General features: G+C 44.3%; 1 protein-coding gene and 1 long non-coding RNA gene across 6 annotated transcripts in view; one reads left to right on the plus strand and one right to left on the minus strand.

Annotated features, from left to right (window-relative positions):
* Positions 1-7,557: 7,557 nt before the first annotated feature.
* On the minus strand, positions 7,558-11,068 carry LOC139185708 (uncharacterized). Its single transcript, XR_011569191.1, has 2 exons — positions 9,422-11,068; positions 7,558-7,951 (listed from the first exon to the last, which is right to left on the minus strand). It is a non-coding gene; the product is annotated as an uncharacterized lncRNA (long non-coding RNA).
* Positions 11,069-11,429: 361 nt separating this feature from the next.
* CNGA3 (cyclic nucleotide gated channel subunit alpha 3) overlaps positions 11,430-25,218 on the plus strand; it is a 37,676-nt gene continuing 23,887 nt past the window's right edge. The window contains exons 1-2 of one of the 5 annotated variants that reach the window (XM_070798255.1): positions 14,487-14,593; positions 14,709-14,761. The gene's annotated coding sequence lies outside the window, so the exon portion shown is untranslated. Of the gene's footprint in view, positions 11,613-14,442; positions 14,840-25,218 lie in introns of those variants that run through there. The other 4 variants (XM_019969755.2, XM_070798256.1, XM_070798254.1 and 1 more) reach the window with 4 other exon arrangements.

Raw genomic sequence — 25,218 nt, forward strand, 5'->3', positions numbered from 1 at the left:
GAAAAGCCAAGTGTGCCAGTAACACTCCTTGATTAAAAAAACAACAACAACAACAAAAAACTTGAGCTTGTTACTCCCCACTATGTGCCTCAGTTTTCTTATCTGTACAATGGGCAGGTTTGAGGAATGGGGTCAGGTGCGTGGGAGGAGACTCCTTCATCCAAAATTCCCTCAAGAACCTCCCAGATCTGCTTCCTACAATCTCCCTCCTCATTCTCCTTCCACAACCAAAACAAGCATTCGTGGTAACCGTGGGACCCATGCAACACACAGAGGATGTGAACTCACACCGGGCAGGAGAAAATGGTGGTTGTACCCTCACCCCAAACAGTAGGTACAAGCCAGAGTAGGGAGGAGGTGGAACAGAGAAGAGAAGTGAAGAAGAGGGAGAGGAAGGAGAAAGACAAAAATAACGAAAGGAAGGAGGTGGGGGAGAGGCAGAAGAAAAAAGATAAATTCCTTTATACAGCTACTTGGTGAGAAATTGGAATTCAATAGAGAAGGCAAATTCAAAAGCCGCATTTCACAGAGTCAAACGGAAATGTAAAATACCCTTGTTTCCTCTAAAATGTGTTATTTATTGCTCTGTGGCACTGCCAGTGTGTGCTGTGTCCACTCACAGATAAGCAGGGTACATCTGCATGATTTAAATGTCACTCTGATCTTGTGAATAATAAACTGCGTGAAGTCATCCCAGAGGTTCTGAATCACTTCCCCTGGAAACCTTTACTTCATGAGCTCAGCCTCCACTCAAGGGGTTGAAATTCCAAGTGCCTGTGACTTCTTGCTGCGCTGTGTCATAGCTCTAAGAGGGACAAAGCAAACCACATTCCCTTCATCAGCAGCTTTCAAACACCTCCATTCCGTGGGGGCCACGTCATCATCTCAAGTAAGTTAGACCTGAGTAATGTTCCATGTTTGAATAAATCACAATCTGTTTATCCCTTCATGTATTGATGGACATTTGATTTATTTCCAATTTGGGGCTATTATAAACAAAGTTGCTATGAACATTTGTGTGCAAACCATTTTGATGATGTATGTTTTCATCTCTCTTGAGAAAAAGACATCTAAGAGTGGAAATGAGGGATCATGAGGTTGGGGTACTTTTAACGTCATAAGAAAGTGTCAAGTTGTTCTCCAAAGTACAAATGCATCATTGTACATTCCCACCGTGTGTTTGCTTCTCTATATTCTCTCCATATTTACTTTAACTTTTTCATTAGTCATTCTAATGGGTGTGCAGTAGTATTTCACTGTGGTTTTAATTTACATTTCCAATTTGTAATTTGATTACTAATGACAGAGTCCATTTCATTTGTATATTTGTCATCCCTATATATTCTTTGGTGAAATGTCTGTTCAAATACTTTTCCCATTTTTTAATTGGGTTGTCTTTTTATTATTGATTTATATAAATTTTATATATTTTGGAAATAATTCCTTTGTCAGATATATGTATTGTGAGTATTTTATGTCTATACATTTCCTTTTTAAATATTTATTATGAAATAAGACTTACAGAAAAGTTGCAAAAATAGTCCAAAAAATTTCCATATACCCTTCACCTGGGACCCATAAATGTTATTTTACCAAAAAAAAAAAAATGTTATTTTACCAATCAGCATGTCAACTTTTTCTGTCTTACACACACACACATACTAATTCTTTTTTCTGAACCATTTGACACTAACAGAGATGTTACTTCTTTATTTCATACTTCAGTGTTTTCTAAATACAAGAACATCCTCTTACTTAATCACAGTACAATTATCAAAATCAGTAAATTAACAGTGACACACAACTATTATTAACACAATTATTATTAAACTACAGTCTTGTTCAGAATTCATTGGTTGTTTCATGACACCCTTGACAGAAAAATTGCTGGAGTCAAGGATCCAAACCAAAATCACGTTGCCTTTAGTTGTCATTTATTGTTAGATTTCTTTAATCCGAAACAGTCCCTCAGTCTGCTTGTCTGTCTGCCCGTCTGTCAGTCTATATGTTATTGAAGAGCGTGTACAATTAATTTTGTAGACTATCCTCTTCATTTTCTTGATGGTATCTCTTGATTAGAAGAAACTTTTTGGTGAAGTATAATTTATTGTGTTTTTTATGGTTAGTAACTTTTGGTCTTGTCTAAAAAAATTTTGCCTACTACACAATCATGAAAATATTCTGTTTTTTTGTTTCTGTGCATTTGATTGCAGCTTTCATATGTAGGTCTGTCTATGATCCATCTCAAATTAAGTTTCCTGTGTAGAGTGAAATAGGAATTGAGATTTGTTTTATTCATACACATCCTGATTTTTTCACTACATTTCTTAAAAATGAATTTCTTTTCCACACTGAATTGCCTTGACACTTATCAAAAAATCAGTTGTATACACACACACACACACACACACACATACACACACACACACACACACACATATGGGCTTTGATTGAGACTGCATGAAATCTATAGATTAATATGAGGGGAAATCTTTAAATTATTGAGATTTCATAAACATATGCCATGACGTGGTATATATTTACATTTATTTAGTAATTTTTCTTAGCAATGGTTTACAAGTTTTACACATAGAATAAAGAATTATGTCTATGATGCAATTGTAAATAATACTTTCTAAATTTCATTTTCTATTGTTTTTTGCTAGATTATATAGAAATACAATTGAGTTTTGTATATTAACTTTGTGTCCTGCAATCTTATTAAATTTACTTATTAGTTATAATATTTTTGTAAATTGGATTTTCTGCATACATTCATGCTGTCTTTGAGTAATGGCAGTTACATTCTCCTCATCTTCATGCCAATTGCTCATTCTGTTTTTCAGTATTGCCCTGGCTAGGACTCTCAGTACAGACACTAACAGAAGGACTGAAAGCGAATACCCTTGCTTTGTTCCTGATCTCTTCAAATTTAAGTGTGATTTTAACTGTAAGCTTTTCTAACTTCTAACTGTAAGCTTTTCTAAGATGACTTTTATCAACTTGAGGAAGTTTCCTCTTATTCTTAATTTTCTGAGAGTTTGGGGTTTTATTTTGTTTTTTAACATGAATGAGTGTTGGATTTTGTGACAGAGACCATCTGGCCTGAAAGCCTAGAATACTTACTATCCAGTTAGTATTTAAGAAAAATTTTCTGATCCTCTTCTCTAGATAAAAATATAAAAGATATCCCTATATCAGTTTGGATCTAATCAAGAGGCAGAAACCACACAATAATTTTAAACAGGAGGAGATTACTATAAAGATCATTAAACTATGATAAAAGGGTAACCACAAGATGTGAGAGAATCTACATGACACCCCAGGGCTGAAGGGGAGTAACCAAGGGGAGACAAACTTGGAATGGAACCCCTCCTCCCAAAGGCTAGACCTTGTTGGATCTGGCGTAACTGCAGGCCAGTGGGTGGCAGAGAAGGTCCCTGGTTTGCATAGGCCTGAGCTGATCTGCACTTGTTGGGCCAGCAGGAAGCAACTTGCAGAATGCAGATGGGGTAAGCCACACAGGTGTGCAAAGAAATTGAGGGCACTTGTGTGAGGAGGAGACCTAGAGCTCTGATGCTTGTGTCAGAGGGTTGTAGCACCAAAAGTCCCAGGAGACAAATCTGGGGGGTGAGGGCATAGGGAAGCAGATGGAGTTGGAGCAGCCATCCAGGCAGGATGGGCTGTGGCACCAGGTGTCCACGCTGAGAGAGCTGCCGGCAGGCGACCACCAGGTAGGACTGGGGCTGAGACATCATCAAGGAGCCGTGTGGTTTAGGCAGAAGTGCGGTGGGGTGGGGATGGGGCAGAGACCGCTGGTCCTGCTCACTCCCTCTCTGCTGACCAGCGGTGCAGCTGCCAGAAGAGGCAGAAGAGTCCCTTCCTGCTTCCTGTACGGAGTCAGCTTTACATCTTGCGTTCTGCACAAAACAGATGCCTAATATTGCACTGAGAAGCAGGTAATACTGGGGAGCTGAGAGCTAATGAGCTGGTAACTGACATAGCATGGTTGAAGAATCCTGAACAATGGTGGGGGTATCCTGGACAATCATGTATTTGTCCACTCAATAGTCTATTAGAGGATCTTGGAATAAGACAAGTAGGTGGCTTTAAAATTTTTTTAATAGATGAAGAACTTGACTTCCACATTAATTAAAAAGTTTCAAAGATTTTAAGTAAAATTCTTGACTATATGTCAGAACAAGTCCAGTGGTATTAAAAAGTTAATATTAAGTATAAAAACATGTAAAACCATCAAAAAAGGAGTAGGCAACATATATGTAGTGAAAGTATGCATTCTAGGATTTCAGTGAATTGAATGAATCTCAGTGGGAAATGTTTTGTAAGTCTATAAAATAAACATTATAACTCAAAGGCAAGCCAACTGTGAGAAATATTTTCATCAAATAAATCAGAGAGAAGTTTCTCTCAGTATTGCACAAAAAGCTCATAAAAATTGAAAGGAAAAGCATCAACTTTAATGTAAATGGGCCAAGAACACGAATCAATAATTCACCAAGAGGAAACACAAGTAATAAGCAGACATGAGAAAATGTTCAACTTTACTACATCTTACTGTGATGCAAATTAAAACTATAATAGGGTAGAGTTTATGCATGAAATTTGAAAAATAGAATACAGGTGAAAAAATGGTGGAACTGGAAAATGATTTTTAGCAATAGAAATTGCTAAAACTTCTCTTGGATTCAGATGTTTACATCTTTGGAGTAATCCTACTTCTGGGAACATAAGGAAATAATTACCAAAAATAGGCAAAGATTCTATGCATGTGCTTATGGCCATCATTTAAAAGACTGAAAAATGGGAAATAATTTAAATGTACATGAAAAGATCAGTAAGTGTGTAAATCATTCTATTGATTATGTAATTCATTTGGCCATGATCATGGCCAGTGATAAATGTTTTGGCTGTGACCAGAAAAGCATTAGAATCCAAATAGCAAGCTAGGCTATTCCTCAAGACAATTAAAAGTAGAGTAACGAAATTTGTATTTACACGTTATTATGACTGTAAAAGAGAACATGTGTATGTGAAGAAAAACTAGAACATAACAAAATGTAGAATTGATTTATTGAATAGATTTTTAAAGTTTATTATAATATGACTGGGCAGTACTTATCTTTTTGGCCATGCCACTGCTTTTGCCCAGGCTTTCTCTAGTTGTGGGGAGCCAGGGCCACTCTTCGTCATGATGCACAGGCTTCTCCCTGCACTGGCTGCTCTTGTTGCAGAGCACGGGCTCGGGCTTCAGTAGTTGCCACGTAGACGCAATAGCTGCAGTTCCTGTGGTCCAGAGCACAGGCTCAGTAGTTGTGGTGCACGGGCGCAGTTGATCTGCAGGGCACGTGGGATCCTCCCAGACCAGGGATAGAACCTATGTTCCCTGCATTGGCAGGTGGATTCTTCATCACTGTGCCACCAGGGAAGTTCTGTTGTGGAACACCTTTTAAAAATGTGGTAACCAAAATGAAAATAATCCAGGTAGGTTTACATGAGAAGCTCTAAGCAAGCCTCACCTCTTTTCTAGAATGCTCAAACTACTGCACAATTGCACTCATTTCACAGGCTAGTAAAGTAATGCTCAAAATTCTCCAAGCCAGGCTTCAGCAATACGTGAACCGTGAACTTCCTGATGTTCAAGCTGGTTTTAGAAAAGGCAGAGGAACCAGAGATCCAATTGCCAATATCCACTGGATCATTGAAAAAGCAAGAGAGTTCCAGAAAAACATCTATTTCTGTTTTATTGACTATGCCAAAGCCTTTGACTGTGTGGATCACAATAAACTGTGGAAAATTCTGAAAGAGATGGGAATACCAGACCACCTGACTTGCCTCCTGAGAAACCTGTATGCAGGTCAGGAAGCAACAGTTAGAACCGGACATGGAACAACAGACTGGTTCCAAATAGGAAAAGGAGTACATCAAGGCTGTATATTTCACCCTGTTTATTTAACTTATATGCAGAGTACATCATGAGAAACGCTGGACTGGAAGAAACACAAGCTGGAATCAAGATTCCTGGGAGAAATATCAATAACCTCAGATATGCAGATGACACCACCCTTATGGCAGAAAGTGAAGAGGAACTAAAAAGCCTCTTGATGAAAGTGAAAGAGGAGAGTGAAAAAGTTGGCTTAAAGCTCAACATTCAGAAAACTAAGATCATGGCATCTGGTCCCATCACTTCATGGCAAATAGATGGGGAAACAGTGAAAACAGTGTCAGACTTTATTTTTGGGGGCTCCAAAATCACTAGTGATTGCAGCCATGAAATTAAAAGATGCTTACTCATTGGAAGGAAAATCATGACCAACCTAGATAGCATATTAGAAAGCAGAGAGATTACTTTGCCAACAAAGATCTGTCTAGTCAAGGCTATGGTTTTTCCAGTGGTCATGTATGGATATGAGAGTTGGACTGTGAAGAAAGCTGAGGGCTGAAGAATTGATGTTTTTGAACTGTGGTGTTGGAGAAGACTCTTGAGAGTTCCTTGGCCTGCAAGGAGATCCAACAAGTCCATCCTAAAGATCAGTCCTGGGTGTTCATTGGAAGGACTGATGCTGAAGCTGAAACTCCAATACTTTGGCCACCTCATGAGAAGAGTTGACCCATTGGAAAAGACTCTGATGCTGGGAGGGATTGGTGGTAGGAGAAGAAGGGGACGGCAGAGGATGAGATGGCTGGATGGCATCACCGACTCAATGCACATGAGTTTGGGTGGGTTCTGGGAGTTGGTCATGGACAGGGAGGCTGTCCTGGCGTGCTGCAATTCATGGGGTCGCAAAGAATCGGACACAACTGAGCAACTGAACTGAACTGAACTTCTCTATTAAGTCAGCATTCTCCTTAACTTTTGCTAATTCTGTAGAAATACATCATCTTGAGGCTTCGCATCATATTAAATGAGGTCTGCTAAGCCATGTCTCCTCTTCTGTACTGGGACAGCTGATTTTTTAGACCCTGATGCAGAACATTATCCTTGTTCCTGTTACTTTTTTTTTTCTTGGTCTGTATTTTCAGCCCATCACTGAAAGCTCTCAAGCATTTTTTGGATCTGGATTTAAACCCCTTATTTGCCATATTTCCTGAAAGCATGTTAGCCACACACTCCATCTATACTGAAATGTACAGGACACTTACATGTGTTTCCCCCAGGCCCTGATGAGAATGTGGTCCTGAGCAGTACTGAGCCCCAGGGTGACTCACATCTATTAATGAGCGTCTGTGATGGCATTCATGCTGCAATCCACTCAAGCAGCCTTGCATTCCGTACACATTTGTCAGCTTTTACAATTGCAAAGGTAATTGTCCTTCCATTTGGGTGGAAAAGGAAGGTTTTAGTCTTAGAGGAACACTCAAGTGATTTTCCGAGGCCAGGACCAGGCGTGGCTGTAATGGGGGCCAAGTTTGCCCTCAGTATTGAGTGTCTGTCATCCGGCCCTGGCCCCCTCTGATAGCACCCCCTCCCCCACGCCGTGATATCCACACCATGCCACCCTCACTGGTTTCCAGCATCATCAAATGCTCTCCTCAATCTTATCAGAACTTTTTATTTGATTCTTTATCCACCACATTCTAGCACCTGGAGTTACTGGCATTTTAAAAAGAACCAAAGTTTGAAAATAAAAGGATGAAATTCTGAGAGTGGAATTGCAGGCACTGGTGGTCAGACACAGGAGATTTGTACAGAGTGAGAAGGCTCCCACCCACATAGGCCTTTTCAGCAGCTCCTACCTTTCCACTGCCTGCAAGGCTGACCTGAAGGGGGTGGCTCCCAGGACAAAGTAGCTTAGATCCACAGTACCATGGACCTCCTTGGGCTCTTAATGACATTTGGATAGAATTCATAACTCCATATTTCATTAATTTATTTTCCTTCTGTTCTTCCAACTGCCAGGTAGGTGAGGGAAACAGAGGTTTTCTTCATGGTCTGAGAAGGAAGCAGGCAAAGTGGGCCTTAAAAACTAAACACAATTGCCTCTCCCTACCTCAGGCATTTTTCCCCCAGATGATTTTACATTGACTAGGAGCATTTTTGCTGGGGAAACTGATGCATGATTGTCTCTCCTGTGAACCCTGTCTGCCTCTGCATAAGTATTTTATTTCCCAAAAGCCAAGCCTACAAATTGCCTTTATCATTCACCAAGGATCTAGGCCATCTGCCAGGGCTGGCCGACACCTTCCCCTTACTGATAAGTGGACTTATCTGTGTGCGTTTCTACTTCTCATCTGCTAGTGTGGCTTATCTGCTTATCAGATTGTGTGTTCTTTAACATAAGGGACACCATATGGCCCCCGGCAGAAGCAGCTGCCTTGTTGCCCACCTTTGGGCACAAATTATGTGCCTTTCAACACCAGCCTGTAATTATCAGGTTCCCAGGATGTCTGCAGAGAAGGCAATGGCACCCCACTCCAGTACTCCTGCCTGGAAAATCCCATGGACGGAGGAGCCTGGTAGGCTGCAGTCCATGGGGTCACAAAGAGTCAGACACGACTGAGCGACTTCCCTTTCACTTTTCACTTTCATGCGTTGGAGAAGGAAATGGCAACCCACTCCAGTGTTCTTGCCTGGAGAATTCCAGGGATGGGGGAGCCTGGTGAGCTGCCGTCTATGGGGTCACACAGAGTCGGACACAACTGAAGTGACTTAGTAGCAGGATGTCTGAAGTGTTTGGACTGGGCAGATTTTACGTAATTAGGATAGCAAAAATATTGCTCCGCTTCCTAGTTTTTTAAAATGAAAGTACATCATACGCACACAGAATAAATAACAAATTGTATATATACAGAGTAAAACTAAAAGACCTATGGCTACAAGCAACAGCGTCACTGAATCTTAATTATTGGTTGGGAAAAAAAATCCCAGAAGACTATATAGACTGTAATCACACCATTTCTAAATTTTAAAATAAAACTAAATATCACTGTTTTCAGTTGCTTAATTGTGTCTGAGGCTCTTTGCTACCCCTTGGACTGCAGCACACCAGGCCTCCCTGTCCTTCACTATCTCCTGGAGTTTGCTTAAACTCATGTCCATTGAGTCAGTGATACCATCCAACCATCTCATCCTCTGTCACCCCCTTCTCTTCCTGCCCTCAATCTTTCCCAGCATCTGGGTTTTTCCATATCACCAGGGAGTCCCCTAAGCCACACTTATCCAGGCTCCTGTTCTAACTCAACCCTTCTGGGCATGGCTAGTATTTATCCTTTCATTTCTCTGGCACTGAAATCACAGGTGAACAGAACTGGTCTCCTAGCTTCCCTGGGGCCAGCCTTCCTCAGCTCTGGATGGCCGAGTGTGACCCTTTCCCCCACAGACCCCTTCTCATTGCTTTAGTGAGCCCTGACTGAGACTGAAACAACACAGGATCCACCCAGTCTTCCCTCCTCCCAATCTCACCTGCCCCATCAGAATAAGGAAGTAGTGTCCTCCATCATGTCCTTCACACTGTGGTCTTCCTCTTCTGGCACAAGGCTTTGGGTTTCTGACAATCCCTATGCTGAGTCTCTGGATCCCATGGACCTGTGAGGACATCCCGCTGGCTCATCGGGAATTGCCTGGTGCTGACTGTGTCCTGCCTCTTGACAAAGATGCCATCCGTACACACCATCTTGTACCTCAGATGAAGCTTCAGCAATAGGACAGATCCCCAGATGCCACCGCACTAAGTGTGTCTTTGGCCAAATCTGGACCCTCTAAACTGGCAGTCAAAGATCTTGCTCCTAGAAGTCTTTCCAGGCAAATTCACAGAGACATCTTCTGTGGGCTCCTTCTGCTCATTCCCAGTCTCAGTTCATCTGTTTCCATCTTTCAGGTGCCAAAGGTTCTTCAGTAATAATTATCGACACCCACATAATGCCCTATAGCCCAATTATGTGCTCAGTCCTATAGTAGATGGTCTACTTTATTTCATCAGATTCAGTGCACTTCTCCAGCTTATGATCAATTTTGTAAGATCTTGTTTTCCCCTTCAGATCTTAGAAATGGTCTACATTTCAAAAACAAAGTTCAAATGGATTTTTAATATTATGCCTCAAAAATTGTCTCCTATTTGATAGCTACTACTACTACTTTCTCCAAAATCAGCATTCAAGATTCTTTAAAAGCTCTAAAATATTTCTGGGCCACAGAGGATAACCACCTGCTTCCTGTCTTCCCTGAGGACAAGCCAACAGGAAACAGCTCTTACTTGTATAAATCACAGGGATTAGAAGAAATGCAGCATTTCTCAATAATAAGGACTATTTAAAAAAAATTGCCCAGGGTAAATGATGTATGTTGGAGACTCTGTGGGCTAAGGAGACCATGGTCTCATGAATTGTTTTTTTCTCTTGTGGTAAATTCAGGTTTCTTCCAAGAGCCCAAATGACCAAACAAAAACTCTCTTCTTCTCCGTCTTCTGTGGCTTCAACTTTATTGATTCACCATTTCCATTCATTTGTTTTCCTATAACCAGAATCCTTTGAATCTGAACAATTTAGCCTGACTTTTCAAGGAAGTTTTTTTTCCTAGGCTTTGTGTCCTTTCTGTAGATAAATGTGTGTACATATGTCTAATTCGTTATTTCTCCAGTGAATGGGATACACTTCATCTCTCCCTTCAAATCTGCATGAACTTGAAAGCTTGCCCTCTGAAGACAGTTTCCTCCATGAATAGACAGTTTGATAGGTATGTTCAGGAAATGCCATGTACTTCAAGTCCTCAGAGAAGCCTCTGGTTTTCAGGGTCCTGAGGGGGATCTGCTCCTTCAGAGTTTCTTCCTGTAAGGGTGTTAATTTATGGGAACCTGGAACCCAGAGGCTTCTTGTCCCAGAAAAGAAAGCTGGACTCCTCCTGGGACCTGTTCATCCAGAACCGGAGAGTGAACAGGAGGTGAGATTAGGTCTTCATCCTTGATATGTGTGTGTCAGATATATACCTTCTGTGGCAAAAGTGAGTTTGCTAAAAGGTTTTTTTCTTCAAAAAGAGTTTAAGCACCTTTGGCCTCCATAGTGGGCAATGAATACCAGCTGGATTGGTAGGTTTAAAGTTTTGGTTCAGGGAATCTGTGTTGTCTGGTGTGACAGAAGGAAACCAAAACTCTGCAAGGAGAATACACCATATCCCCAAGAGACATTTGTTTCTCAAACTCTCCCGCCTAAGATTGTAAATGAGTTTAAGGGGATATATATTCCCACCTTTAAACTTCAAACTCCCAGATCTCTGCTGTGTCCTCATGCGGTGTGAATTACACTACCAGTTTTAAAACAAAATCCCAGGAAGGAGTCCAAGGAGGCTGTTCGCGGTTAGGAGCGAGTCCAGATTTGACAGACGGACTTTGCTGCTTGCTTCTTCCTGGCTCGCCCCTCTTGCCTCAGAGGGTACGGCTTCGAGCGGCTTCGGCCTCTTCCGGGACCGCCTTTGAGGCTCCAGAGCCTCACCTGACTTTCGCAGAGAGAGAGAGAGGCAACCGGCTCCTTCCGCTGCCAGCAGAGGAGGGTCCTGGGGCTGGAGCGTGTGGGAGCGAGCAAGGCGGGCGCTGCTGTCCAGAGCGAAGAGGAGACGCTCCGCCAGGCACAGGCGCGCTGCGGAGAGCTCAAACTTTGGTGGGGTAAGGAATTTAGGGGCTCTTGAGCTGATGGTTCTTGGGGCGCTGGGAGGTGCGCGGGGGACGCAGACTCCAGTATGAAAGTGGATTAAAGATATGCGCTCAAGGAACTAGGGTCGCGGGGCCCTCTGGTGGGCGCGGCGCTGTCCGAAGCCCCCGGTGCTGAAACAGGGGAGAAAGGGGCAGAAGCAAGGGCCAGCTCTGCTCCCACCCCGGCACACACATCCCTTCAGCAGCAATCAAAGGACTAGAGGCCGTCCCTGCTTTCTAAATCTATCGCACCCCCTTCTACTCACGTCCCGCAGCCGCCGCGCTGGGCCAAGTCAGGCTGAGCCGTCGAGGCTGGAGGCAGAAGAAGCTGGGCTCCTTCAGCAAAAGGATGCACCTGGCACCACCCCCAAGACACCTCCCCAAGATCCCGGGTACCCGGACGCCCCCGCCTTCACGGCCGCCCGTCCTAGAAGAGGCTCGTGGCCGCCTCTTTCCCCGGGGTCCAGATTGGGGTCCCGCGCAGTCTCCCCGAGTGTGCGCGGCTCCTGAGGAAGTAGTGACCACGACTTGGAGGGAGCAGGAGCCAAGGAGAATGCGGACGGGGGTCGGGGGACTGCCTCCACTGGATCCTACTCAGCCTTGAGGATCCGGAGACAGGTGGGCTGAGGAAGAGGCAAAGAATTAAAATTCTCTGGGGGAGTGAACAGTCACTTTTGTTTTTTTAATGATAAAATCATAATCCGAGATCTTGGCTGCTCCTGCCTTAGGGGCTTAGCGTTTAGGAGCAAGAAGGGGCGGGGTGGGGGGCCCTCTGATTCTTAGCAATCCCCTAAGCGGATAATCACACGGGCTCTCTGTCCTCATCCTCAGGCTTTTCTCCCCAGCTCAGCAGCCGCCCCCACTCCCAATCCTTGAGGGGCGCGGCCAGCAACCCCTTGCGCTCCAGCCTTCCCGGGCAAGGGCTGGATGACTGGAGGAAGGGCCGATTTATTCTCCTCTCCGTGGAATCCTCCAATTCACAGCTGCCTTATTTTATGCTGTTGCTGAGACTTTAAACGTTGTCATTCTGAAGTGGGTATCCCTAGTTAGACGCGGGATGTGGCCGAGGATGACAGGAGCAGCAGCAAAGAAAACCCCGAGCCCGGGTCTGTGATCTCCGCGGCGGTGGACCCCGTGCCCGGGACAGGCAATTCACTCGCTCAGGGCTCCCTGCTAGGGGTTCCACCTGCACAACTCATCTGGAAACCCGACAGCGTGATAGTGGGAGTGGGAGCTCCTCCTCCTACCCTGGGACAGTAGCTCCAGACCTGGGTTCAGGGTCTCTCCGGGACAGTTCAGTCTCTCTGGACGTGTCCTCCAGCCTATCAAGCTGCACATCCACGCGCGCACACACACTTTCATTCATAAAAATTCGCAACTGATATCGTTGTCTAGGCATGGGGCGACATAATTGGGTGAGAAATCACTGGATGGGGCGCTAGAAAGTCAGGCCGGGAGAAGGGAGGAGACCGCCGTCACAGCCACTAGCTCTAAGCTTGTATGCCCAAATTTCGGATTCTTGAAAAGTCTGCTGGGTCAGGGAAGCGCGTTAGGATTTCACTGAACGAGTGGGAGAATTCGGAGAAGGCGATGGCACCCCACTCCAGTACTCTTGCCTGGTAGGCTGCAGTCCATGGGGTCGCTAAGAGTTGGATACGACTGAGCGACTTCACTTTCACTTTCATGCATTGGAGAAGGAAATGGCAACCCACTCCAGTGTTCTTGCCTGGAGAATCCCAGGGACCGGGGAGCCTGGTGGGCTGCCGTCTATGGGATCGCACAGAGTCGGACACGACTGAAGCGACTTAGCAGCAGCAGCAGTGGGAGAATTAGAGGATGTGGCGCCTCTGTTCCGTCATAAATGGGGCCCTCGATGGGCGCTGGATGCCAGGAGAGGGTCACTGGATGCCCTTTGGGTGACTAGTTCTGCAAAATCTCAGTCACTTTAGCAGGGACTTTGGCCAGGACTGCTTGTGCCTCTTGACTTTGATGCTCCCGTGCTTAATGCGTTTCCTGTCCTCATTCACTATCTGCCCGCGGTTGCAGCTTCTTGTCAATAATGAGGTTGCCATGACGACCAATTTCCCATCGCCATGGTACCCAGGAGGTAAACTGTTGCAAGCTGCAGAAGTTCTTGAGTAGTAGCTCCCCCAGATCCTGCACAGGCTGAGGGGTTCCTTCAGTTGTGAAAGAGGGATGGCAATGTTGAGGTACTGCCGGCGCTCACCCTGCCCACCCCCGCCCCCCCCCCCCAACAACACACACCGCCTAGCCGCCTGTTCACCTGAAATCCTCTCTAATCCCTGTGGCCTCCAGGTTGGGAAGGGTCAAGTTTCCATTTCCATCCTCCAGTTGTTACAATGAGGCTGGGGGAAAATGGTTTTCGCTCTGACTTAACTCATGTCTGCTGCTCACTGACTACTCCTGAGTACAAATCGCAAGACTAAGCCCTGTGGGAGACAGAATTAACTAGCCAAACACAGCCCCTGGTCTCCGGACGTCCCGGTGCAGAGACGGCCGCCTCTCTGGACTGAAACAGAGGTGATAGAGCCCGGCGAGTACAGAGGTGGGGATGACAGACCCCCGCCACCCTCACCCAGGGGAGGACATATTGGAGTTGAAACGAAGGAATTTCACCTGAGGAGCCAGAGGGGAAAGGTCTCTCTAGGCAGAGGGACTAGCAGGAGCAAAGACATGAATTTCCTCTGCACTGGCTAGCCCTGCGGTAGCACAGAGACTTCTGTTAATAAGATGGGTGGGGCGGCGCGCAGCCGTTAGCTCGCGACAATTCTCGCGAGATCCTGAGCGTAAGGCCCAGAGCGTGTCCGTTAGAAGTCCTGCTCACTTCCCAACGGTCGCCCTCACAGTGGTCGTCATGGCGGAGGGTGCTGTGGGAGGTGGATGGCAGCCTTCTCCCCAGGACCCTCCAGGTCCTCTAGCCTGGGGGCCAGTGGGTGAGCTGGGGGTCCCAGGACAGGCTGAGGGCTGCATCCTCGGTGGCTCCAGAGCCCCCGGCCCAGCTGCCCTGGGAACCTCTCTCCTTTCTAATGGCGGAAGTGGTCTTCACAGGCCCGAGTCTGTGGAGGCCTCAGCAACTGGAGTATGTGGACACTGCCATTCAGGTACCAGCTTCAGCCAGCTTCAGTCTCTCCCTTCAAGTTTCAAAACTGGGAACAGCATAGATCAGTAGTCCATTCCTAGTAAGTGGCTGGAGGTGAGGGTTAAGTTGCAAGGACCTTGCACATGGTTACTTCAGGTCCGCCTCTGTGGGTGGGGCTCTTCTCAACCAAGGGCAGTTGTCAGGAACTGGGAATTGTCCTGATGAGTATTTGCTAGAATGGGTATTCCTGTTCCTGTACAAATGGTTCTCTCCAGGTTAAATGACAAGCCTGAGGGCTGGCTGGGTTCTGGTCACCCAGTGATGATGGCTGAGCAGGGTCTGGGGACCTGGTCCTGAGGGTGCTGGCAGGAGGACCAAGACTGGGTGCTGGAGGAACACTCCTGGGCAGGGTGAAGGCACCAGCAGAGACACACACCCCACCCGGCCTTTGCCAGGGCGGGGGCATCAGAGGGAGAGCTGAGTCTTGGGACCTTGCCCTTCCTTTTCAGAACAGAGAATAACATTTGTTGTTCAGTCGCTAAGTCGTGTTAGACTATTTGTGACTCCATGGACTGCAGTACGCCAGTCTGTGCTTTACTACTCTGTGCTTTACTACGTTTGTTTGGTGGATTTGGTGGAGGTTTACAGGAACCTTGTGACCAGACCATGACCTGACCTCTAGAACAAAGGATGTGACCCCAAGAAGTTTGCAACAACTCACCACGCCCGTCCATCACCTTTCCTAGAAAAAGGCTTACTGAAAGCTTTTAGGGCCCTGCAATAAACCTTTCTCTGCTCCAAACTGCAACATTTTGGTTTTGATATTACTTGGCCTCCTGTGTTTCTGGCACACAAACTTGCTGCATTCAGTGATAGATTCAGAAGGTCTCAGCAGCTTAGTGTATTGCCTATGCGATGTCTGCGGTTCCAAGGCTTGGGGCGGGGGCCCCGGGGGTGGTGGGGGGTTCCATCAATGGGGGACTCTGCTGGCCAGAGCCTGCCACTCCGTCCTCAGCTGCTCTGGAAGGGGGACTGAGAAGTAAAAGCCAGTGCAGAGTAGGCTTTGGTGAGCATTCTATGCCAGTAAGTGGGATGAGAAAACTCATGCCACCCTTAAGGAAAGGGTGAGTGATTTGGTTTAAATGGAGCATCACTTTTAAGGTAATATGATCCAGATTACATGATTTAATGTCAGGCTAAAGCTACATGCTGGAGAAAATAGGCCACCTCTAAAAGTTTCTGATTGACATGTTTAGAACTACTGTGTGGGAATTCCCTAGTGGTCCAGTGGTTAGGACTCTGCCCTTCCACAGCAAGGGGCATGGGTGGATTTGTTTCGACAGTCCTGGAGAGAGGGACAAGAGCCTGGACAAAGGTGGGAGCAGAACTCAAGAGGCCAGGAGCTGCTTCTGGATTGTTCACTGTCACTCCCCTACTGCCTGGTTCGGTTCTGGCACATGGTTAGGGCTCAATCCATTTCTGAATTAGTGAATGGAAGAATGGAAGGCAACAGAGGGGACAGATAACCTAGAGGACTTGGTGACGGTAGATCTAGGGAAGTGAGGGAGAGGGAGGTCTGGAAGCTTATGCGAGTCTTAGCTGGGTGATTAGCAGGCTCCAGTGGGAGGGTGCCATTCAGGATAGTTTTGTATCAACTCTTCCCTGGATATGCTGCATCCTCTCTCACATGGCCCTCATCCCCAAAGCGCTTCTTTTGTCCTGTTTTATTTATTTACTTTGGCTTCGGCATGCAGATCCTAGTTCCCCTACCGGGGATTTGGAAGCATGGCATCTCAACTGTTGGACCACCAGAGGAGTCCCTCTTTTGTTGTTCTATGAGGAATTTCACACACCCCATCTTGTATTAGAATAATCTAGTGTAGGGGTTAAACCCAAACAGACTTTTGTTCCCCAGTGCTGCCTCTAGGTGACTTTGAATAACCATGGTTAACAATAACTGTTGTTAGCCATTCTGAGCCCAAGGTTCTTCATGTGCAAACTGGTAGCAATACTATGTGCCTCATTGGGTTGTTGGAGAAGAAATGAAGCAATTGGAGTGAATTTCTCAGCACAGTGCCTGGTATGGCAAATGCTCAAAGTTGGATACGACCATTTTATAATTTACTATAATGACAGTGTACTACTTTTATAATCATATCCAAAAAGTTAATTAAGGGGAAATAACACACTTTACTTCCTGTGCCTGCAGCTAATCTTGGAAATGGGTCCTTGGGGAAAGAAGGGAGGTCCTTTGCCCGGCCTTGATGACTGTGTGTGTGTTTTGGGAGGAGAAGACATAATTCTGCAGAGAGCATCTATAAGGCTGGCTCCAGAGATCTGGGTTCACCGGCTCTAGCAACATCTAGAAAGTAGTTTCATCCTCTTGGAATCTCAGCCTGAGCAGCTGAATCTTATTGCAAAGTAGTCATTTAGAAACTGAGTGCACTTAAAGCTCAGGAAACCAGAGTCCCATGAACTTTGAACCATCTCTTGCAGAAGACCAAGACACTTTGCAGGCATGTGGCAAGCCTCTGTTTGGTGGTTGACTAACAAAACTAACAACATTGCTACAATTTCAGAGCCTTCTCATTTACCCTGAATCTCTTCCTGTTTGGGGAACAATGTTAGCTTTTTTTCTTAGTCAGGAATTGAAAATCTACAGCTGGTATGTGCAAGCTGCCCTTTGCTTGGGTTATAGAAACGCATAGAGTTCAGAAGCGGGAGAATGGCACCCTCTGAGGGTTACAGTTTAACACTTTCAACACTCCAAAAGGAAATCCTGCACCCATTATCAGACATTTTCTTTTCTAACTCCCCTCCCATCCTTGTTCCTGGCAGCCACTAATCTATTTTCTATCTCTATGGATTTGCCTATTCTGGACATTTCATACAAATTGAATTATACGATATGTGGCATTTTGTGTCTGGCTTGCTTACTTAGCATAATGTTTTCAAGGTTCATCCGTGTTGTAGCAAATTCCACCTGAATAACATTATGTAGAAACACCTTATTTTGTTTATCTAGTTATCAGGTGATGGACATTTAGGTTGTTTCCATTTGGGGACTGTTATGAATAATGCTGCTGTGAACATTGAAATACAAGTTGTGCGGACATATATTTTTGTTAGGTATCTGCCTGTGAGCAGAATTCCGGGTCTTATGATGACTATTTTCAGCATCTTGAGGAATTGCCCAGTTTCCAAAGAGGCTACACCATTTATAGCATTCCTACCAGCAGCATGTGAAGACTCCAGCTTCTCCACATCCTTACCAACACTTGCTATTGTCTGTTTATTTCTTAATGATAGCCCTTTTAGGCAGTGTGGAGTGATACCTCATCATGATTTTGACTTACATTTCTCTATAAATAACTATATTAAGCATTTCTTCATGTGCTTGTTGGACATTTGTGTATCTCCTTAGTGAAATATGTATTCAAGTCCTTTGCCCATTATTTAATTGGGTTACTTGTCTTTTTAATATTGAGTTGTAATAATAGTTCTTTACATATTTTGGGTACAAGGCCCTTACAATATATAATTTTAAATTATTTTTTCCATTCTGTGGGTTGCCTTTTTACTTCTTGATGGTGTCCTTTGATGCACAAAGGTTTTATTTATTTTTTATGAAGCCCAATCTTTTTTTTTAGTCCATTATACTTCTGATGTCATATCTAAGGAACCACTGTCTAACCCAAATTCCTCTGTCTTCCTCTAGAAACTTTATAGTTTTAGCTCTTATATTTAAGTCTATGACCTATTTTGAGTTAATTTTTATGAATGGTATGTATTCTTTTACATACCAGCAACATTTGATGAAAATACCATTTATTCTTTCCCTCATTGAGTTATCTTGGGACCATCGTTGAAAATGAGTTGATCGTATATGCCCTTAATCAGATTGAGGACATTTCCTTCTAGTCCTAGTTTATTGACAGTTTTAACATGAAAATATGTTGGATTTTGTCAAATGCTTTTCTTGTGCCCATTGAGATGAACATGTTTTTACCCTTTAACCTATTAATACGGTGTACTGTGTGTTGTTGTGCTTAGTTGCAGCCAACCCTTTGTGACCCCATGGACTATAGCCTACCAGGCTCCTCTGTGCATGGGGATTCTCTAGGCAAGCATACTGGAGTGGGTAGCCTATCCCTTCTCCAGGGGAACTTCCCGACCCAGGAATTGAACCCAGGTCTCCTGCATTGCAGGTGGATTCTTTACCAGCTGAGCTACCCAGGAAGCCCAATATAATATACTAAGCTAACTAATTTTGGATGATAAGCCAACTTTGCATTCCTAGAATAAGTATCACTTGACCATAGAATAGGATACTTTTTATGTATTATTAGATTTGGTTTGCTGCTGCTGCTGCTGCTAAGTCACTTCAGTCGTGTCTGACTCTATGCGACCCCATAGATGGCCACCCACCAGGCTCCCCCGTCCCTGGGATTCTCCAGGCAAGAACACTGGAGTGGGTTGCCATTTCCTTCTCCAATGCATGAAAGTGAAAAGTGAAAGTGAAGTCGCTCAGTCATGTCTGACTCCTAGTGACCCCATGGACTGCAGCCCACCAGGCTCCTCCGTCCATGGGATTTTCCAGGCAAGAGTACTGGAGTGGGGTGCCATTGCCTTCTCCGTTTGGTTTGCTAGTATTTTGTTATTAAAATCTTTGCCTATTAATATAATTTTCATCGTCTTACGTTAAGTTCTGATATTTAAGTTGTTTATACTTGTGCCATGTCCAGAGAATATTGACATTATATAGTTGCTTCCCCTTTCTGTTTTTGAAACTCTGGAATATTTTTATCTCCTTCATATAGGATCACATTCATAGAAAATAGGAGAGGACTATCAGGTACAATATTTGCACTGTAGAGTTTTGTCCCATCATGGAAATTCTGAAACAGAAGGCCCTTTAATAATCTCCTGGGTCTTGGTTTGTACCTCTGTTCCACAGAGTTCCCAAAGGTATTCTACCTGCATTTTAAGGGTTTTTTTAAAATGTATATTTAAATATTTTAAAACCCCAAATGAATAGAGATAGCTTTGGTTGGTATGATGTGTTCCATACCTAACTTTATTATTTGGATATTATGGTCAAAATTAAGTTATATCCCACTGATTGTCTTTATAAAAATTATCAAACATTTAAACAGAACACTACAAGTGAATGTTTTTTTAATTGGGTTTCTGTGGAAGACTTCATCTATGTGCCATAGTCTATGTCCCATTATTAGATGAAGAAACTAAAGTGCTAGGTCACATGCCCAAATTGAAGGCTGAGCTGAGAAGAGACTCCAGCTCTCCCTTCTCTTAGTACAGTACACATGACCACCTATATTGTCTTTCCAATGTCATTTGTTGCAAACAAAAGATATTTTACTCAGGAAGCTGCTTGAAAACACAAAACCCTTATCATTGAGTTCATGTACTAATGTCTGCTCTGGTCCCTGTGTTTGTTCTGTGGCTGGCTCACACGTCTGAGTGATTCAGTGGCTCAGCGTTAGAGATTTTCCCTTCTACCCTGAAGTTCTCAGATGAAATAGGAAAGAAGGGAAAGGCAATTAGAAGTGTACTTTAGATAAAAGTTCCAAGGTGTGCAGACTTTGTGGGAGTTACTAACTTATCTTAGGAGTTTAATTTGACAAAATGAGCCTGCCCAACCTCACACTTACTGAGAATTAGCTGAGTGCTTTTTGCCCAGAGTGATGCTAGGTAAGTTGAGTTGTGGAGGCTTGAAATGGCTGAAGGCCAGAGGCAGGTTACTTCTGAGAAGATCAAAGACCCCAAGTGGTAAAAATGGTCCATCCTAGCTGGAGAAAATGGAAGCCTGGGCTAAGTGTGCGAGCCCAGCACGAGTGCAGGGCTCTCCTCTGATGGGGATTCCCATCTGCTTGGCGTGGGTTTGTGTCCAAGCTTAGTGCCTCACTGATCGGACCTGCCAGACCCTGATTGAACAGGAGTCATTACCCAGGACAGTGATCATTCACAGAGGCCTCACACCTCTCTGTTGGCGTGCTACGTCCAGGTTTTGGAAAATGACAATGTGTCAGTTGACATACATGGAACCAGGACTGGTTTTCATGTTTAAGCCAAAATAAAAAAGAGGACAGGACATGGACAATATTTTTTTAGTATGAGAAGTTAGTCATCACAAGTGGGGACCAAGATTTTTTTTCAGAAGCACATTTCAATTTAAAAAATAGAGCTTTACACGTTTTGACTTCCTTTGTGGCGTACTTGCTCTCTCCCTCATAAATTCCCCTCCGTTCTTAAATAGGACGTAAATGTTCAGCATGACTCATTCACAGAAGTGTTAGGAGGATCAAATGAGTTTAATACAACTTAAGTTATCAAGAACAGTACCAGGCAAAGAGTAAAGGCTAATAAATATACTGTTGTAATTATCATTGTTATCACTGCAGTTACTCACCTGGATCTTCCTCCCTTTATACCACCTATTTTTTATTACCTACCATGAGTATATAATGGGTGTTTTGGAGGATAAAATATTTTAAGTAAAGTTTATTAACTCCTTTAAGTCTTCTGGAGTTAATAAAGGAGTGAGAAAAACACAAGAACAGCTGGGCAAGTTGTGTTAGATTTCTGCCTACTTAGATGCCCAAGCCGAGAAGAGTGGAGGGAGTTAGAGCTATGCACAAAAGGCAATCAAATTCTTAAAGGTGCACAAGCACAGTGGTTCACACGTGGTAGATGTTGAATAATGTTAAATAATTATGGTGATTGCTCCTCACATAAAAAGTCTCCTCAGACCTCAGTGGTCCCTAAGACAGAATTAGTCCCCTGCCATCTGCATTGCTTCCCATCATGCCTCTGTCTCTATTTCAGCACCTCTCTCTCCTCCCACTGCTGTTTACATGCCTGTTTCCCTATGCAGTTTTGTGTCTTCAAAGACAGGGACCTGTTTTCTTCATCTTCATACTCTTTGGGGCCAGGTGCAATGTTTAGGACACTGAAAGAATCAGTAAGTGTGTCAGTGGGAAGAAAACACGTTGGATTTAGTGATGCTGTTAAAAAAAAAAAGGAATTGTCTGAAACAGTATGTCCTAAATTCCCCAGTCAAGCCCTGGAAAACACACATGGACTTGGGAGATGACCACAAACCACTCACCCCTGGGATCCACTTCAAGGTCACCCTAGTAGTTGGTAGGCTGTATCTTCTTCCCATGCTTGAAAATTAAAATTATATTTGTGCACTTCTACTCTCCTGCAGTGGGTGTGATAAAATAAAACAAACCACAACATGGACTTCAGGGTCAGAGAGGCCCTAACCTGCATTTCCTCACCTCCAAAATCAGCTTCACTATTACCTCTTAAGGTTCCTGTGGATGTACAAATAATGGATATTCAGGTGTCCCACACTCAGGGGACCCTGGCTGGATGGTGGTTTCCATTCTCAACAGAGCCTCAGTATTACTGATTTTAATTTCATGATCTCATCTGTGAGTTCTCCTAGAGTTTGTGGGACCAAGAGATGTGAAAGCACTTGGGTGGTTGGGGAATTACTTGGATTGAATTAAATGTTTATTCTGCCTTTCCTGGGCTTGCCATGTGGCTCTAGTGGTAAACTGCCTGACTATGCAGGAGACATAAGAGATGCGGGTTTGATCCCTGGGTCAGGAAGATCCCCTGGAGGAGGGCACGGCAACCCACGATGGTGTTCTTGCCTGCAGAATCCGATGGACAGAGGAGCATGGCAGGCTATACAGTCCATAGAGTCTCAAAGAGTCGGACACGACTGAAGTGACTTAGCATGCATGTACCTGCCTTTCCTGTATGAGTCGTACTATTGAGCAGCCAAATAGTATCAAATTTTCTTTTTTTAAGAATATTTCAGCTAACTTATGAAGATGGAATGGTAGAATATCACCAATATGCAACTCCTAATGAATCAATGATCACCAATGGCTGCTAAAATCACCCAAAGGAATATTCTTGCAAAAAAAATATGGAACCCAAATTTAACTGCATCCTGAGTACAGCTACCAATTTACGGGAAACATTGTAAAATTGGAATTGGCAAAAATCCATACCGTGGGAAACTCAATAGTACAAGCAGTTTTGGTTTTTTCCATAAAAAGAAAGAAGAGAAATGCATAGAAACTTTAGATTTAAAAATACCAAAGAGACACATCAAGCCATCAGAATATATAGACCTTGTTTGGATCCTTATGCTTTTAAGTAATTGTAAAAAGACAACCATTATGACATTTATGAAACAATTGGGGGAAAAGATCTTATGATTTATCTTAAACTAACATTTTCCTTTAATTATGTACATTTTGCCCTGCCCTACCCAACCTTGTTCTCCTGGATAAAGAACACAGAATTAAAAAAGATTACTTCTAACCTTTGAGAGGTCTGGGTCAAGTGCCCACTTACCATGTCTAAATAACTGAAAAACATTCTCTGAGTTGAGGTAATTCCCTCCTCTCACCATAAGAACCCACAGAATTTTGGGTAAGGGCATACTGGCAGGCAGCTTTTTGGGGAAAGTGGTTCCAAGGAAAAGAAGAGTCTTCGAAGACAAAACAAGGAAAAAAGGGGAAACCACCCCAAGTGTAGATTATCAAACTAATGACCACTATGGGCAGCTGGTTAGATCCTTCCAGGGCTTCTCCAAAGATCCCTGTAGAATATAGGTCTGAATTGTCTTCCTGAGGGGACAAAAGAGGGGAATATCTATCCCTGGTTCTGGGTTCTATCAGTCAAGGGTTGCCCAAGGAGGGCTTGCAGTCTAGCACTTCTGGGTTTGCACACGTGTCACAGTGGCCTCAGAACATGGTAGCATGGGGAGATTTGATCTCCAGTCTCCCATCCATGGTTTGCCCCCTTCTTTTCCCTTTGGGTTTATCCCAAGTCACAGGGGAGACTTTCACACATGCACGTGGGCATTCTCCCCACACGTCCAAGCTCCATTTAACCCTCCCGCACAAACAGCTCCTCCTGAGCTACCTGGAAGTCTAAGGGCGTGAACACTGACACACTTCTCAGGAAGACAGACCTGGGAAGAGGCCCCAGCAGTCTCGAGAGCCGGTCCACAGCCTGCTGGGCAGAGAATTTGGGGGTCCAGGGCATCCAGAGCACAGCCTATGTCCCGTTGGTCATGGGCTGTGGTTGGAAAGTGGTCAGAGTGGGTCCTTTAAAGAATGGGACCCCAGGCAGGGGCCCTACTGCTTAGGCCAAAAAGCAGGGCCAGTTCTTTTCTACCCACAGACTTTACGCTATCAGGCTCTGGAATCAGATTTTTGTTCATCTTGGCCCAGGTCTCAAGCAATAACATTAGGGAAACTGCTCACCTGTTCAGTTTCTTCATTGGAAAAGGGAGGCTGCTGGGGGGGTTAAAGGAGACAGTGTTACACAAGCACCTACTCTGTGCCTGCCATGCAGGAGCTCTCCACAGCGGGCAGGTCTACGAGGGTCCAGAAGTGCGGCCTCCATTCAGTGGCATCAGGTCAGGGTTTGAGCCCAGGGTGGAGAGGGCAGTTCAGGGAAAGGGTCCAGACTGGAGGCAATCACATTTTTCTTTGGAACAATTTTCCTGGAAATGTACAAAGAGTAATTTTGATAGGTTTTTGACAGAGTCCCAGACTTCTTTAAGAGTTTCTCTAGATCCCACTGTAAGCTCCTTGAGGACAAAGCTGCATATTGTTTTCTAATAAAACCCTAGCTCTTAGCGTATTGCCTGGCACTTAAGTGAGTACAGTCAGGGCTCAGTTAAAAAATCGCTGGATGGATGATTTCAAATTATAGATGTATTTCTTTAATGGGAGATTCTTGTTTCATTTGTTGGCATCACAGTTTCCACAGGTATCTCAAACCAGAATCACTCTCTTCCTCAGCCCTCCTCCTTCCCCAGTCCCTGCCTCAGTGGGCAGCACCACCAACCCCGCACCCTCACAGTCATGGCAGCATGACTCCCTCATTTATCCTTGATCAGTTGCCATGTCCCCATGCTCCTATCCATTTAGTTTTTAAATTTATTATATTTGATTCACTACCACAAACTAGTCCAGGCAACGATTGTCTCTTGCCTGAGATACTGCAGCACTTAGCTGCTCGTGTTCCCTGAATATATCCTCCCCATTGCAGCCAGAATAACCTGTACACATCTGACCACGTCCCTGCTGGGCTTAGAGTAGAATCCAAGCTCTTGACACAACCAGCAGGACTCTTTGGTATCTGTCATCTGCCCCACTTGTAAGATCCTTGAGAACTGTCTTTGTCTTATACTTCTTTGTATCTCCTGTGGTCAGCCAGAAACTAAGTTACATAAATGAACATCGTTTTCAAAAACCAAAACCATTTTTTGTCTATTGAGAAAACTATAAAAATTTTAATTAAATCATGGACTTAAGCTATCAAATCTCAGAGATGAACCAGGACTATCTAAGCCAATATCTTCACCTCCCTGAGTAACATGTGATGAGCACGGACCACATCTATGTTAGGTACTTT

Source organism: Bos indicus, chromosome 11, assembly GCF_029378745.1.
Source record: "Bos indicus isolate NIAB-ARS_2022 breed Sahiwal x Tharparkar chromosome 11, NIAB-ARS_B.indTharparkar_mat_pri_1.0, whole genome shotgun sequence".
In the NCBI taxonomy this organism is placed as follows: domain Eukaryota; kingdom Metazoa; phylum Chordata; class Mammalia; order Artiodactyla; family Bovidae; genus Bos; species Bos indicus.